Genomic DNA, 17,647 nt, shown 5'->3' with positions numbered 1-17,647 from the left:
ACCATGTAGAAAATTATATAATGTAGAGGCTTTGGGTGTTGTGAGTAACAAGCTTCGCAATTGTGAAGAGGAATCTGGAGTAACTGAAGTACTGGGTGTCGCTGTCAAATAGGTAAAAACATCCAACACAGCTTTCTTGAGAATGAGATACTTATGCATGAATGAGGCAGGTAAGTTAAATAGGTGACGAAGTGAGGGAAAGGATATAAAGTCTGAATTTTAAAAAAGTTGAGAGATCCGAGTTAGACCTCTTTGATACCAGGACTTCCAATAGAATGGCTTACCCTGAATAAGCAAGCCTCCGTTATGCCATATTGTGGAACTAAGAAAGGAGTCAATGGTATTGTGAGGAAAAGGGAATAAAGGCGATAAAAGCTTAGAGGTCATTTTAATAATAGGAGTAGATAGGGCTTGGGGTTTGCGCGAGAAGGACAAGTATTTATTAAAGGAGAAGGGGGATAGAAAAAGACGCTCGGTTGCAGTCCATAGGGGGCAAGTCTCCTCATGATCACGCAACCATAAAGAGGCTTGGCGTAGAAGGAACGCCTTTTGATATGCCGGGAAATTGGGAAAATTGACTCCGCCTTCAGTTTTGGGGCGAGTTAACCTAAGTATAGACATACTAGGTTTCTTCTTGTTCCAAAGAAAAGAAGAAAGAATAGAATTAATCTTCTGGAAGAATTTTGATGGGATAAGAATTGGGATATTAGAAATGGTGTATATAATTATGGACGATAACATCATTTTAATAGTATCAAGTCGACCCCACCAAGATAGATAGAGAGGATGCCATTTAGCATTGAGGTCTGAGATCTTTTGTATACACTTATCCATACACAATGATACTGTGTCTGAGAGTGAAGATGTGATATGTAAACCTAAATATCGAATATGATTAGGGCTCCAAGTAAAGTGGGAAGCCGTAAATTCGGGTTTGAAGGTATATTTTGTTAGCGGCAGGATCTCACACTTATCATTATTTAACTTGTAACCCTAAATGCTGGAATAAGCTTGTACCTCTGCCAAAAAAGCAGGAATTGAGTCAGTTGGTTGAGATATGAAGAGCAGAATATCATCTGCATAAGCTGCTAGTTTAATATGCGAGTGGAGTGTTTGAAAACCATGAAATCCTGGATTTTGACGCAATTTTGAAAGAAATGGTTCCAAAGCCAAATTAAAAAGGAAGGGTGAAAGGGGACAACCCTGGCGCACCACTCTCCCTAGGTTGAAAAACGGGGATATTAATCCATTAACGCAAACAGCCGCTCTAGGATTGGAGTAGAGAAGAGAAATCAGGGAAATAAAATTGGAACGAAAGCCAAACCATTTAAGAGTGTAAAACAGGTATCTCCATTTGACTCTGTCAAACGCCTTCTCAGCATCTAACGCTATTGCAGCTAGGGAATCTTTGACATGCGAAGATTTTGACAATACATTAAACAAAAGACGCGTATTATCCGTTATGTAGCGGCCTTTGACAAATCCAGATTGCTCTATCCCTAATAGATCCGGTAAACATGAATCCAATCTCAAGGCTAATGCCTTAGAAAAGATCTTATAATTGATGTTTACCAAAGATATAGGTCTGTAATTCTTACAATGTATGGGGTCTTTACCCTATTTAGGAATTAAGCAGATATGTGCATCTGAAAAGGAGCCAGAGGAGTGCCCTGACGCGCTGAAAGAAAATATTAATGAGTGTAATTTAGGTATTAAGAGTTTAGAGAAGTGAGAGAAAAATTCAACAGAAAAACCATCAGGACCAGGTGCTTTGTCACGCTTAAGAGATTGAAGGGCGGTTGTCAACTCTTGCTGTGTTAAGTCTAATTCTAATGAAGTGTCCCAGGGTTTGTGAATGGTAGAGAAAAAATGTGAAAGGGCATGATCAGTGGGCTGCGTTTCAGAAGCATATAGTGTTTTATAAAAAAGAGAAAATTCGTGCAAAATATCTCCATCTTTAAACTTTGGATTCAAATTTGCATCATAAATAGATTCAATGTTCAATTTATTGTGCTTAACTTTCAAGTAATTAGCCAAAATTTTCCCAGACTTATTTTTACCCCCATAAAATTTAGCGCTGGATTTTAACAAATAAAGAGATGCATCTTCCGTGGACTTCTTGTTAAATTGCATTTTGGCCTTGATAAGAGCAGCTAAACAGTCTTTTGTGTGTGAAGTATAATAAGAGTGCTCCAGTCTCTTGATGTCCTGAAGAAGACCTGTAACCTGTTTACACGCATCCTTACGTTTCCTTGCAACAAAGGTTAGTATGAAATCTCTAGCTGAAGCCTTAAAGGCATCCCACAGAGTAGAGAAGGGCATGGAATCAGTTTGATTAATCATGTAAAATTCCTGAAAGAAAGAGGTGAAGGAGGCAGTACATTTTGGATCTAAGAGAAGGGAATTATTAAAGCGCCACCTCCTCGGACCCATGGACTTGGGTAGAATGTCAATGCCAATTGAAACTGGAGCATGATCTGATAACAAAATAGGGCCAATTTCTGCATGAGTAAGAGTTTGCGAGATGGTGTGGAAAACAAAAATACAATCGATTTGTGATTGGGAGTGATGAGATGGGGAATAAAAAGTGAATTCCTTGTCGGTCGGATTACACAATCGCCACGCATCAAGGAGTTTATGTTGGGTTATGGCATGGACAAAGGATTTATGGAGTTTATTGGGCACAAAAGAAACCTTTGAATTCCTATCAATGAATGGGTCAAAAACCTGATTGCAATCCCAGCCAAAATAAAGTTATCACTAATACAGTGAGAGATTTGCTTGGCAGATGTGGGCCAAAAGGAAGGTTCTCCACATGTGGGGGCATAGACATTTAGAAGAGAGACTGGAACACCCTTTAGAGATAATCTAACATTCAACCATCTACCATGAGTGTCCGACTCCTGAGATAAGAGTGAGAATGAGAGTGATTTGCGACAAAGTATCATCACTCCATTACGTTTGCCATCTCCAGGAGAAAAGAAAAGCTCTCCCACCCAACCCTTCTTTAACTTTAAGTATTCAACATCCGTGAGATGAGTTTCTTGCAAAAAGACAATGTCCGCATTCAATTTGGCTAAGTGAGTCAAAACCCGCTGTCTTTTAATGGGAGAATTCAAGCCCCGTACGTTCCAAGTTATCAAATTTAAAGACATAGTTTAATAGAGATATAGTGAACTAACAGCATAAGATAAAAACCCAACTCTGACAAAGAAAAATGCAAAGTATAAGGAGAGAAAAAAGCGACAATTAATCCATTTTCAAAAAAGAGAAGGGGATAAAAGCTACAAAGTAAAAGCCAAGGAAAAAGTAGGAAATTAAAGAAAAAGGATAATATTTTGACATCAGAAAAGGTAAGTATTACAACTGAAAGAGAAAAAGGATGTAGCAGAATGATGTAAAGCATATAGGTAAGGATAAATTCTGAAAGGAAATAAATCAAAGAGCAATCAGAAAGGATATTAAGAACATTAAAAAGGCAAACGCAAACAAATTGTGGAGTACATTGAGCAAATGTAGCAAGTGTGACACGGAAAACAACAAATAACAAAACAAAGAACATACTGAAGAAGGGAGGTTGTGGAGGAGGGGGAGGTGAGACCACAAGGACATACGGAGCATCCGAGCAAGGACAAACAGGAAAGCAGGGGGGACCACGCCGTAAGAAGAGAGGATCTGTGGAAGTAAAGAACAATCAGTTAAACAAATAAATAACAAAACAAAACACGCGTCTTGAACTGAGTCAGAACCATAACTGACCATAACCTTCAAACAACCGTATTAAGGAAAGTAAGCCGTAGCAATAGAATATAAGACTTATGCGGAACCTTAAAAAAAAAATAATAGCATGACAATCAGTAATAACAAAACATTAAGTCTTGAAGGACGATGTAGAAGCGGAGGAATCCATGCTGACTGGTCTGCAAGAGTTAATGAAGCTCTGTAATTTCACTGGATCTTCATAAGTAGTAGTTTTGTTGTTGTAGGTGACCTTGAAGAGGCAGGGATGGAAAAGTCCGAAACAAGCTCCCAAAGAGCGAAGATCAGGTCTCATATTAAGGAATGCTTTACGTCTATTGGCGGTGGCTTTAGCATAATCATGAGCAAAAAATAATGTAGAACCGGACCATGTGATTTTCGGTATGGCTTTAGCCGCTGATAACACTTTGATCAAGTCTGTGTATTCCAAAAAGTACAGGATTACGCCTCTTGGCCGTTGGGATTGCACAGTGTTAGAAGCAGCTCGACCCAGTCTGTGTGCACGTTGGACATTAAGTACGGTAGCCTCCGGGAGGCGAAGCAACTGAGGGAGAAAAGATCTGAAAAAAGAAACAGCGTCCGACCCTTCAAGTCCTTCAACCAAACCATAAATTCGTAGGTTGTTTCGTCTATTCCGGTTTTCAAGGTCCTCAACTTGGCGCTGGAGCTCAGAAACTTGGGAGTGGAGTTGAGAAACACTTGCGCTCGAGACCCTGAGTGAGGAAACACTTTGCTCAACTGCCGGGACTCTAGCATCTAACTGAGACCAATTATCCGTGAGGACTTGCAATTTAACATTAGTCTCCTCCATAAAGGGGCGAAGAGCTCTGATTTCCTCCAACAGGAGCTCCATGGAGACTGGTGAAGCAGATGTGGGCAGAGAAGTGGGGTCCTTTTTCAATCGCTTCGTGATAGATTTCCCTGACATTACGGAGGGAGGATCCATTTTAGGCTCAAGAGATTGCAACACAGACAACAAAGAAACCTCTAGTTTAGAAAATTCTGTGAAAATTCTAGAATTTTTAACAAAAGATTGCTTCACTCCAGAGGAACTCTTGGACCTGCCCATCAAATAATGAGATTATTGAAGAATCCATAAGAATAAAATGTTCCAAAAAATGACCAGTCGGACTATGACCTCCACAAAATGGCTGCTAGCAGTCTCCTCTCACAAGGGAAACCGCATCTTCTTGTGAACAGCTTAAGCCAAAGACGACGGTGTCCAAAAGTGAATCATGCTGAAGATGAAAAGTGATGAGAAAATTAGGTAATTCACCTATGGGAGCCAAGTTACATGACGACAGGCATATGAACAGATTCTCCTCAAAAGCATCATAAAATGGCTGCCAGTATTGACTCAGCTCATCTTGAAGGGGTTTGTGTAAAAACAAATACACACAGCTGAGGAGGGGGAAGTACATGTAGAAAGGTACCTAAATCATAGCCCAAATCGCCATCCTGTGCCTGTATTTTTCCTAGTCAGTTTCAGCCCTTTGCGTTCTCCTGCCTGTCTGCCCGCCTACCTCGCCGCCCTCCGCCTTCCCTCCCCGCTCCCCGCTTCCCGCCACCACCGCTGACCACGCCCCTTTTTCCTTTCTGTTCCCTCCCCGCTCCCGCCTCCCAGCTGCCCCGCCCACCCGCGCACTTCGCCTTATATGGCGACCGTGCGAACGCGCAGCGGTCACGCGCAGCGGTCACGCGCAGCGGGCACGCCGATTGTGCGCCGAAGGCGCGCCAAAGGTAAGCCCGTCTGCGCCCGTCCGCGACCGGACCGCGCCCAGCGCCAGGACCCCTGGCCAACGAAGATCCCGACCGACCCGCCTGACGTACTCCGCCGCCACCCTCACTGCTCTCAACACCAGCCGACTCCCAGAATGCCATCAAGCCACTCCACGTCGTACCCACGGACCTTTCAGCTGCCACGCCTGCAAGTTCACCTGCATCTGGACCAGCCTCGCACCAGCACCCACCAAGTCGAACACCAGCAGCACCCACCTCAAGTGCATCCTGCTCAACACCCGCTCCGTCCACAGACACGCCATCGAACTCTGGAACCTTCTAGTCGCCACAGCCCCTGACGTCGCCTTCCTCACGGAGACCTGGATGAACGCCTCTTCAGCTCCCGACATCGCCATCGCTATCCCAGAGGGCTACAAGGTCGTCCGGAGGGACCGAAACGCCAACCAGATGGGAGGAGGCATCGCCATCATCCACAGGAACACCATCCGTCTCACGACCAGCACCGACAACACCCTGACCAGCGCCGAACACCTGCATTTCCAGATCCACACCAACCCGAACACCACCCTCAGAGGCACCCTGATCTACCGACCCCCTGGACCACGCACACAATTCAGCGAGGACATCGCCGACTTCGTCAGCCCGCATGCCCTCCCCTCCGCCGACTACATCCTCCTGGGAGACCTCAACTTCCATCTGGAGAACAACAACGACCGCAACACCAGCACCCTGCTCGACAACCTCGCCAACCTGGGACTCAAGCAACTGGTGTCCACCCCCACCCACCTCGCCGGACACACACTCGACGCAGTCTTCTCATCCAGCACAGACATAGACTTCAGCCACGCCACAGAGCTTCAATGGACGGACCACAGCTGCGTCCACTTCACCTTCAAGAGAACGACGACCCACCAACACCAGCAACAGGCAGCCCGCAGAAGCTGGAACAAGATCACAGCAGACCAGCTCGCCACCTCCCTGAACCAGCACCCTCCTGCCAGCTCAGCGAACCCCAGCCAAGCCGCCGACAACCTCACGAAGTGGATCAGCAACTGCGCGGACGAACTCGCCCCACTGAGGACCCCGCCTAGCAGACCCGGCAGCAAGAAGGCCCCATGGTTCACCGACGAACTCAAGAGCTCCAAGAAGAACTGCCGAGCCCTCGAGAAAGTCTGGAGAAGGGAACCGACACCGGACAACATGACCTCCTTCAAACTTGCCACCTGGAAACACCACCAGCTGATCCGCGCCGCCAAGAAAACAGCATTCAAAGACCGGTTGGACAACAACGCACACAACTGCAAGGAACTCTTCAACATCGTGAAAGAGCTTTCCAACCCCAGCGCAGGAAACTACGACATCACCCCATCGCAAGACCTCTGCAACTCCCTCGCTTCATACTTCCACAACAAGATCGCGGACATACATAACAGCTTCAACAACCAACCAACGCACACCATGACCGAACAACCACCCCCCACCACCACCCTCCACGCCTGGACCCCGATCAGCACCGAAGACACCATCCGCACGATGAACTCCATCCACTCCGGATCACCGACCGACCCCTGCCCTCACCACGTCTTCAACAAGGCCGACGCTGTCATCGCACCCCACCTGCGAGACATCATCAACACTTCCTTCGACACCACCATCTTCCCTGAGAGCTGGAAGCACGCCGAACTCAGCGCCCTACTAAAGAAACCTACAGCGGACCCCACCGACCTCAAGAATTACCGCCCCATCTCGCTCCTCCCGTTTCCAGCCAAAGTCATCGAGAAGACCGTCAACAAGCAGATGGCCGCCTTCCTCGAGACAAACGGATCCCTCGACCCCTCACAGTCCGGCTTCCGAGCCAATCACAGCACCGAGACCGCCCTCATCGCCGCCACCGATGACATCCGAGCCCTGATGGACAATGGAGAAACAGCGGCCCTCATCCTCCTAGACCTCTCCGCGGCATTCGACACGGTCTGCCACCGCACCCTAGTACGGCGCCTCAGCAACATCGGAATCCAGGACAAGGCGCTGGACTGGATCATCTCCTTCCTCGACGGAAGAACACAGAGAGTCCGCCTACCACCGTACAAGTCAGAGGCCTCCGAAGTCACCTGCGGCGTCCCTCAAGGATCATCTCTGAGCCCCACCCTCTTCAACGTCTACATGAGCCCCCTCGCGGCCATCGTACGCAAACACAACCTCAGCATAATCTCCTACGCCGACGACACCCAACTGATCCTCTCCCTGACCAACGACCCCACCGCCGCCAGATCCAACCTGCACGAAGGGATGAAAGAGGTAGCCGAGTGGATGACGACCAGCCGCCTGAAACTGAAGTCGGACAAGACGGAGGTCCTCATCCTGGGCTCCTCACCCTCCGCCTGGGACGACTCCTGGTGGCCTCCCGCCCTGGGCACCGCACCCAAACCGACAGACCATGCACGCAACCTGGGCTTCCTCCTGGACTCCTCCCTCTCCATGACCAGGCAAGTCAACAACGTCTCCTCGGCGTGCTTCAACATCCTTCGCATGCTACGGAAGATCTTCTGGTGGATCCCCACCGAGACCAGGAAGACCGTCACCCAGGCCCTCGTCACCAGCCGACTGGACTACGGCAACGCCCTCTACGCCGGTACCACCGCCAAGCTCCAGAAGAGACTCCAGCGGATCCAGAACGCCTCAGCCAGACTCATCCTCGACATCCCACGAACCAGCCACATCTCCGGACATCTGAGAGACCTTCACTGGCTCCCCGTCAACAAAAGAATCACCTTCCGCCTCCTCACCCACGCACACAAAGCCCTACACGACCAAGGCCCGAGCTACCTCAACAGCCGAGTCAACTTCTACGCTCCCAAACGCCACCTCCGATCAGCCAACCACGCCCTCGCCGCCGTCCCCCGCATCCGAAGAGCGACTACAGGAGGAAGGTCCTTCTCCTACCTGGCCGCCAAGACCTGGAACTCCCTCCCTCCCGACCTGCGCCTGACCCAAGACCACCTCTCCTTCAGGAAGAAGCTGAAGACCTGGCTGTTCGAGCAGTAGCGGCACCCCCCCCCGTCCCCCCCCCCCCCCAGCGCCTTGAGACCCTACGGGTATGTAGCGCGCTTTACAAGTGTCACTGATTGATTGATTGATCCTGTAACCATTTGAAGCCATAGGCATTGAGGAACGAGCTGCATTTCCTGAGAGCTCCGTACGCAGCAGATAGACAAAATGGCGGCCGCTACGGAGCGTTGCTCTCCAAGCGGCATACAAAGAAATGAAATGCTGCTCCTCAGCGTGCGCACACAAGTGATAGTACTCGCGCCGCAACCATCATACCTTTAGATGTTCATTCTTCCGGCAAGACTTCGAGATAGACGGCGGAAAGTGCGGTTTCGCTGAGGTGAGCCCGGGAGCCTCACTCGGACGCTGCCATGCCCCGCGGGCGTCAAGCCACGCCCCCCCCCCGTCTGAGCATTATTTAAACTGGACCAATCACTGCATTCTTATAGCAAAAGAAAGCTGTAAGTAAACAACAAATATGTATGTAATGAAATCATTGTAAGATTGTAAGAACCATAACAGGTAATGCTCACGAAAATCACATTTAGCTACTGAGAAAAAAAGAAGGGAAAAAATAGACAAGAAGTTATAACTTAACTCAGATACTGTGTTTCTGTGGTTTGGCTTACATCTGTGCAGTAGATACCACTTGTTGATATAACCTTTTTAAAAGGTTCTGGTGAGATTTAAAAGGTTAGCATTTTTCTATATCATTGATGTTAAAGGGTGTGGTCTCAAAAATCAAATCACACACTGTCTAAAATAAAAAAATAATGAAATGCTCTTAATGGACAAGGAGCTCTTTTCTCCCGTCATCCATTTTGGGTCGGTGTACCCAAAGGATAATCTCAAGAGAAAAAAAAAGTCTCTTGCACCTGCCATTACATGATTCTGAGCACAGTCCCCACATCCACTTAAAAGAAATGGTCAAATAAGAGGCAGTGTGAGCACACCCTGACCCTCCAACCCTTAGTGGCCCCACAATAATACATTTTTGTAGATACATTTTCTGTGTGCTTAAATCCAAACACTATTTTTAAAGGCCACAGATTTGAAACATACTGAGACCAAAAACGAAGACACTTATGAACCAACACTTGGTCCTGTGTCACAGCCTGGCAATTTCAGAACTGGGGCCGCAGATTATTTGCACCGTTTTGGGTGAGTCCAGTCCGCTGTCTCAAAAAAAGCAAATGGATAATCAACATACTGGGTGCACATTTAAATTTAAATGTTTGCCTTAGGTTCCAAAAAATGTGCCATTTTGGTGTGCTCTGGTATCAAGTTGTACTCCATTTGCAGCGTGAGTTGTGAGAAAAACAATGGCATGTCTACCAATTATATTAGGAATTCCTTTGTAGTCTGTGTAATATTTTACATTTCAAAGAGCATTTTGAGAATGTCATTGATTGATAGTCCAGGTAATCTTCTAACACTACAAAGGGTGCAGGGTAACATTGCAGGTGGCACTGTTGCTCTGGGTACCATTTTCAGCAGAAATGGTACACACAGGAGAATCACGAGGTTCAGGAGCAAATCTCTGCTGCTTGAGAGGAGGATGACAACACTGAATGTCTGGGAAAGCGTTGGGAGCCTGAAAAACTATTGAATCTCATGGAGTTTTATAGCCATCCTCGGAGGAGAAAAAGGTGAATGTTATGACGAAGATCTAAAACAACTATGGCAAGTAACTGAGCAGGGGCCACAGAGGAATTTGAGCCTGATTTACAGTTTGATGGATAAATTGCTCCATAACAATCTTGTCAAATGTTCTACTTGCCCTATAAGAAGTAACACAGGATATAAGGCACTTGTAATAAGGCAGACGTGTCTCTTTTGAATTGTGATACTCTTACTGAGCACAAATGATCCCATCTCATTACTGAATCGAAAGGAACCCCAAGATACGAAAGGTTTTTACTCTATGAGGTAGTGTACCTTAGATGAAATGAGAATTAATTTTCACAGAGCAAGTTCTGCATGTCATCACAAATGTTTTGGACCGGTTTGGATCAAGATTCATGTCCTCCATACACTGTGTAAACAAATATAATAAACAGTGCAAGCCATTGGCTGTTCCAGCAATTAAAACAACATCATCTGCATAAAAGAGTAAAGGCAGTAGGCGAGTCTCTATCTTTAGCATGTCCTTCCACCTTGCTCTTATGCATACCTCCAGATCATTAATGAACAATATACAGAGAAAGGGGGGCAACACATACCCTGCCTCATCCACTGCTTATCCATGTCTTATGTACATTGTCCAGTTATGTTGCTGCAACAAGACTTGAGCGCTGGGAGGATCACTGTCCATGTCCAGCATTTTGTGCCACAACTTTGTCCGATTGTCTTGTTCTAATGCACTTGACAAATCCATTAAGGTCAAAAGTATGGCACCCTTTTTAGTGATCCTTTATTTAGAACTCAATAGGTTGTGGCACCGATCAATGTACCTAAGCCCTTGGAGGAGATATTTTAGCAGAGGCCCAAGTGGGTTTATGTTTAATGGAGCCCAAAGTTCAGGCTCATCTTTAAAATGTTCAGCAGGGACTCCATTTAGTCCATATGCTTTTCCTTTCTTCCAGGCTCTTCATAAAAATTAGCTTAACCTCTTCGACTTCAAACTTCATCTCATAGGATGATCTTGTATAAACTCCCTCCTGTCTGTCATTAACAGGGGGCATTGGTGGAGCAAGTAAGTACATTTTACTAAAATCCTCCACCCACTTGGAGGGCGGTATAATTGTTTCCAAGCCAGAGGCAGAAATTTTCTCAAAAAAAGGAGTAAATGTACAGCCCTCCAGAATAGTGCTTGATCTCTAGGCTCACTAGAAAGCACCTGCAATGACCATGATTCATCCCGTATGACAGCTTTCCTTTCTTCCAGGGTCTCCTATATATATTTTTATTTAATTTGAATTAAATATAATATAATATGTACATAGCTGGGGTGATGTTTTATAACTAATATTGGATCAACAGGGCATTTGGGCCTCGACCGGTTCACGGAACCTGCCAAAATATACGATGGGCCCATAATGAACTCTTATGTCATAGTCATCCACACACCAATGGGGTAGCACCAATCCCTCCACTTCCAGGACTTCATATCTAACTGTATCACATATCTATCCCCTGGTTACTTGTTATCCAAGGGTCCCATATCTTCATATACTGTAAGGGGCACCCCTAGCTCTGTTCACCTACCTCTTCACCAAGGCACAGCAATTCATTCCCATCGTTTAACTCTTACAGTTGAGGGGCTCTCTAAAGCCCCCAAATCTGGCAATATCTCACTTGGCTACCAAGCCTCTCATCCCTATGACCACTGAACAGTCAAAAGTGCCTTTGCCTCCCTCTTCCTCCATCAGACCCAACAGGGCCAGTTTGAGGTGTGATTGTATTGGCTTCTCCATCACAGCCACGAAGGTATACTCGATATGTAAAATAAAATTGTTTTATTTCTATGTCACATGCAGAAGCGTGCCTCTCTCAGCAGCACATCAGACACAGCTGAGAACCAGCTTCCTTCCCATCCTCCAGAGTCACACAGGCATAAATACACCATGTGAAGATGTTTAGGTTGGTTAAGGCATAGATGAACAAAATAACCAGCACGCTCTGGCCATCCTGGCCTCCAACCACTCATCATTGTTTAGATACCCAATATTATGCTGCCAATTGGAATGCAGGTTCACCAGGGGGTAAGAGGCATTTACTAATACAGAACTGTAAAGCCTAGAGATGAAATGTTTTCTGATGGGCACTAGGGTCGGTTTAGCCCCCAATTAGACAGTCCCCTTGAATCCAGCTGTCTAATGACTCTATGATCAGAGAAAAAAGAAATGGAGAGAAAGAGCAACTTTCTCTAGTGCCTTTCTCTATGGGGCCCTGGAAAAGTAAAATCCAATTCACAGATTGAAATGCTTATCAAAATCTGGAAGGGCCAATGACAGCAACTCCTTGGCATTGAGTCAATGCGATGTGGAAGCATCTGATAAAATGTTAGGTCCCTCCCACAGACATAAAGCCATTTTGGTCCTCATGGACCAAGGAACAGATTACTAACATCTGTGTGGCAGCAAGCACCTTGGCTGTATGTATGTATGTATTTACATTTATAAAGTGTGCTGTAACCCTACGGGCATCCTGGCGCTAAGACACAGTAAAAAGAGAAGGTAAAAAGCAAGTATAGTCTTCTCAATATTTAGAAGGGAAATGGGCCTATAAGAAGAGCAGAAGGATGGGGGTCTGCCTTCTTTGTGAATCAGCAGTATAGTGGCCTCACAGAGGTCTTGGGGTATCCTCCCTTTCAGTGCTACTTCCTAGAAAACCCCTAAGAGATGGGGAGCTACGACCAATGCCAATCCTTTAGAAAGCTATGCCTGGAGGTCATTCGGACTACACCCTGCCCAAATAGAAACCCTCTAAGGTTCACAACATTTACTTCACCATAATAGCCTGGTCTAACTCTCATTGGCCTACCTGACTTAGGGTCCTATAGTAGGAGGCACTTGATGCGTCAAACTCACGTTGAATGCTGAGAAACGCAGGCGTTGATTCTGCAACCAGTGGGAAGGCATCATTGCTGAATTAGCATGCCTTTACAGTCCCAGTCAACTTTACCCTGTTAAGCCTCAGAGAGGGGTCCTTTATCATCATGAAATACTCACAGTCCTGAAGATGGTCTCATTGATATGCAATGACAGAGACGGAAATGTAGACGCACAATCCAGCTTCCTTCTTAGTCATTGTTAAACATTCTATTTAGAGCGTAGTATCTTTTGCTTGACAGGAATAACTTATGTATATAGGAAGTGGATATTTAATACATTGTCACATGGTTCTCAAATTTGTATACAATCTAGCAATAACCATTGTCAATGTGTCTTGAGATTTATTTCTGTGAACCCCTGTTAATTTACAAATGAAGATTTCTCTTTTTCAATATAAAAAGTATGAATATATACACCTGCTCTTGGAATTCTTTTTCTGTTGAGTCCACTTCAAAATAACCTCAAATTAGGAATTAAGTAGGATGTCAATTTATGACACAGGGAAAGGTTTACAAATATATATATATAAGTATATGTGTTTGAATAAGTCCCTTGCTGGCATTCTTACCTATTATACTATATTGACCCCAGTTCTCAAGGAAATATTGGATTGCTCTTTTTTGTCTAAAACCAATTGCAGTAGCCCAACCATCAGAGATCAGCCAGCCTCCAGAGTGTTGAAAATTATCTGGACCTATTGCCTAGACATCAACTAGTTGAGCAGTTTACCTGTTTTGTCACCTGATTCATATAATCTCCCATGAGAGGCCACCTTGTGGATTATGTAAAAATGTTGGTAAGCTGAGTGCATACCAGTTCGGCCTCCTTAAGGAGGTGAATATGGCCCATTTTGTGGATCTTGTATTCCAGCTGTTAGATCTTGGTCTCCAGAGTTGCTCCATTGGCCTCCTGGCTCCTATTTCTGCCTCAAACAAAAGCCACAGCCCTCCCTCGTATAACAGCAAGCAAGCAATCCTGATGACAGGACCCGGACATACTTTAGTAGGCATTGAAAGCAAAGGATTCTTTTGTTTCTTGCCTAAGAGCAGCCGCAAAGTCTCTGTCTGCCAGCCACCCGATGTTCAGCTCCCACATGCCCCATGGGCAGTCACCTGACCATAAAGGTGTGGAAGAACTAGTGAATGACCAGATATCCCCCACCAAAGTATGTTGACCCCTCTTATATCACTTATGTTTGTACTGAGGAGAAATTAATGATTAAGGTGGTAGAAAGAGTTATGCACTCTGGAAAAAAGGTGAAGGCCCACTGCCTTACCATGCCAAAAATGCCATGCATCTTCCAATCCATAGAAGCATTCCTCTCTGCAAGCTGAGTCAAGCAGCACCCTGAAGGAGTACAGGAGTGTCAGCATTTAAATCTCCCTCTATGGTTAGTTTTTTCCCTGTTGCTACAGCAGAAATGTAGTTAGACATGTTTACAATTTTCTTATTCATAGTGGGGAGGAGAGAAACCAACAATATTGACCAAGTTTGGCCCTGTAGAGTACCTCTAGGGAGGACATAGCAGCCTGATGGACCACCATAGGGAAGGATTTAATTAGAGGTATCACCATCCCCTATAAGCAAGAGGAAAAACTTACATAGTACACACTGTTGAAGTCTTGCCTGCCCTGGAAGGCAGAATTACTACCCAAGAAGTGTGCATCCTGCCACAATAGGTCATGTGGGGTGTATCAACTGGCAAGCTGCATAACCATGCCCTGCTTAATGAAATTTTTAGACCAATTTATGTTCAAAATCCCTCCTGAATCACCCTGTCCCACCCTTCCTCTGTTATATATCAAACTGTTGCTGTATTATATCAGGAATCATCAGTGAAGAACTTACATGTGAATCAAAAACAAATATAAAGAGCAACTCTCTCACCCGAGCTCCTTCTTCTCTATACTTCCCACTGGAATCATCTGTTGACCCATCAATAAAATACATAAACTACCCTCTGTAACATGTACACAAATCAAATAGTCAGATGTAACCTGGAAGCTGGCTGTAGCAGTGACAGGTGTGCTCTGAGGTACAGTGGTTTAAAGCACCCAGTGGGAAAGCCTTACAGCGAGGTTGTTGAGTTCCTGAAATGTTGGTTACCCAGCAGATGCCTTTCTATCTGACAGCATTCAGAACAAATTCGGACTATGAATAGTAGCATCTTCAGAGTGGTATCCCCATCTGCGGTTATGAACCCTAAGTGGCAATTGCCGTCAGGGGTGATGATGCCCTCTGTTCTTGTGGAATCCTTTGAGGGAGGGAAAGTGTGCCCCAGAGGTTTGGTCACTCTTCAGTCCAGCAGGGGAACTTTCAGACGTTGCAAAGAAAAAAGTCATGTCCATGTGAAGCATTTGCCTTTTTGGCCAGGAAAAGAAGCATATATATTTTGGTTGCATTACCCTTAGTTTTGTTTCACTTCAAGAACAAGTATCATTGCTGCTGGACTTTGTAAGTATAGTCTGAGAAGATCATTATCATTCTAGGGCCATAGTGCCCCCCTCAGGATAGCGTCCAATTCTGCAAAGTGAAAAAATGACCAATGATTGGTCACTGGGGTGCCCTGGGGGGGGGGGGGCTGTAGGCCAGGGATATATGTGTCCTATAAACTAGAAAGCACAGTGATACATACTCTGCTGCAGCCCAAGAGTTAACCCACGTTGTGATGAGTTGTGTAGGTGATGGTCTCTCACATCCTTCTGATATACCAATAATTCTAATGTTTTTTTCCCCATTAGTGGCCCTCAGTATCCTCAGGGTGAGCCTTTAGTTGGGGGACTATACTTTAGAGATACATGAAGGTTGTGCAGAAATTTTTGATTAGTCCTTGGCCTTCGATACTCAGCCCTCAATGTCTGTTACTATGTCAACTGTGTTTTTCCAGTCTTGTCGGTGCTCAGTTCAATGATTTTACCCTCACAGGATATACCTGAGTCCTATATTGACTGTGGTATGAAGGGTGTAGGGTCGAGAGGAGGCTGTTTGGCTGACCCTAGTCTCATGTCTGGTATTTGACCACCCATTGCATTGGTGGGATTGATATATTTATTGATTTTTCCCTGTGAGGGCTGCTGTTCCTTTTAGTTCATGCCCATCCCCAGGGCTGCTACCAGTCACTCCCCAAAGCACCACCAGGGAGCCCATCCACACTGGTTAATAAGTCCTGGAGAAGAGTCAAAGGTTTCAGGAGCTTCAAGCTTAGATGGGCATCCACGGAGTCTGTCAGCCACTTCAAGTATCTTCCCTTGTATGTATTTAAACACCTGCATCAAAATGAGGGCCACTGCTGGACCTACATCAGATTGCCTATGAGCAAAACCCCGCACCAGCACTAGGTCCCAGATCCCATCTTGAAATCACAGCACAAGTTCCAGGTCCCACTATGGGGTGACAAGGCCAAATGGGTCTACACCGGGGGGACCGAGGTGTCACAGCCCCCTCAGGATGGCAAAACTCAGAACTAGACAAAGCCTCTATGATACTAAAGGGCAGATTTACCTGGTCCAGGTGCTCTGAGATTTGCTCCATTCATCTCGGGGGCAGCTGTCCTGCCAACCAGCTCCTCAGCAATCAACAGTCCCAGCACAGCCCTTTTGTGGCTCCAGAACCTGCTTGCCACCCCAGGACTCCAAAGGAGCATGCTAGCTTTCCTTTTCCCCTCAGCCATGCAATCTGAATCGTGGCAGCCGCTGTGCTGCTGGTCACTGACCCAATGCTGCAACTGGGCAGCTCTATAAAGGGAACCACACCAGTTGAGACAACTGACTCTGTGCAGGAGCTGTGCACAGACTCCACCTCAGCAGATAGCAGGCTGTGCAGGGCCTCTCTACTCTCCTGCAGGCTACCCACAGCATGGCATGGATGATTCCTTTGATAGGTTGTGAGGCCGGTCTACCTCACCGAGTCACCCAGACAGCACAAGTTCACCTCCAGGATCTGCTAGAAGATGCCCTGTTGTAGCATAACAGTGCGTCAGGTGACCTGCTTGATACAGCTGTGTGACCTTTCACACTGGGCCCAGTAAACCCCCTTGCAGTATCCTGACCACCCATCATTCAGTCACCTTGCTCCCTTGCCTCCTTCCACAGCCCCATATGTTGTTAAACTTCCTCAGCATCCCTGTGGCTGATACACCGCCCTCTCCACTAGCATACACCAGTTCATGTTCTGTGCCCAGTGTGATGTGTTGGGAGCCCGTTCTATGTCCCAGGCCTATATGATGTCCCTGTTGGCCACCATCAATGCAATGTTACAAAACCTGGGGGAATACTGCAGCATAGATTGCTCCCTTGATAACCAAACACACCATATGAGTCAACAGATCGATTGGACATCCCTCTGCCTCCTCTAAGTATCCCCGTATGGTCTACCAGTAGGCCCGCACTGTTGGGCACTCCAACAAGGTATGCAAAATGGTCCCTCTGTCATTGCAGCCCCTCAGGCATCTTTCATTGGGAAGTCTGCCTTTGGCCTGAAGCCTTATCCTTGTGTAAAAATCTTAAGTTGTCTCAGCTGAAAGCCAGCCCTGATCTCCATCTCCC

The sequence above is a fragment of the Triturus cristatus genome, chromosome 8, assembly GCF_964204655.1.
Source record: "Triturus cristatus chromosome 8, aTriCri1.1, whole genome shotgun sequence".
In the NCBI taxonomy this organism is placed as follows: Eukaryota; Metazoa; Chordata; class Amphibia; order Caudata; family Salamandridae; genus Triturus; species Triturus cristatus.
This window is presented reverse-complemented; position numbering follows the sequence as displayed.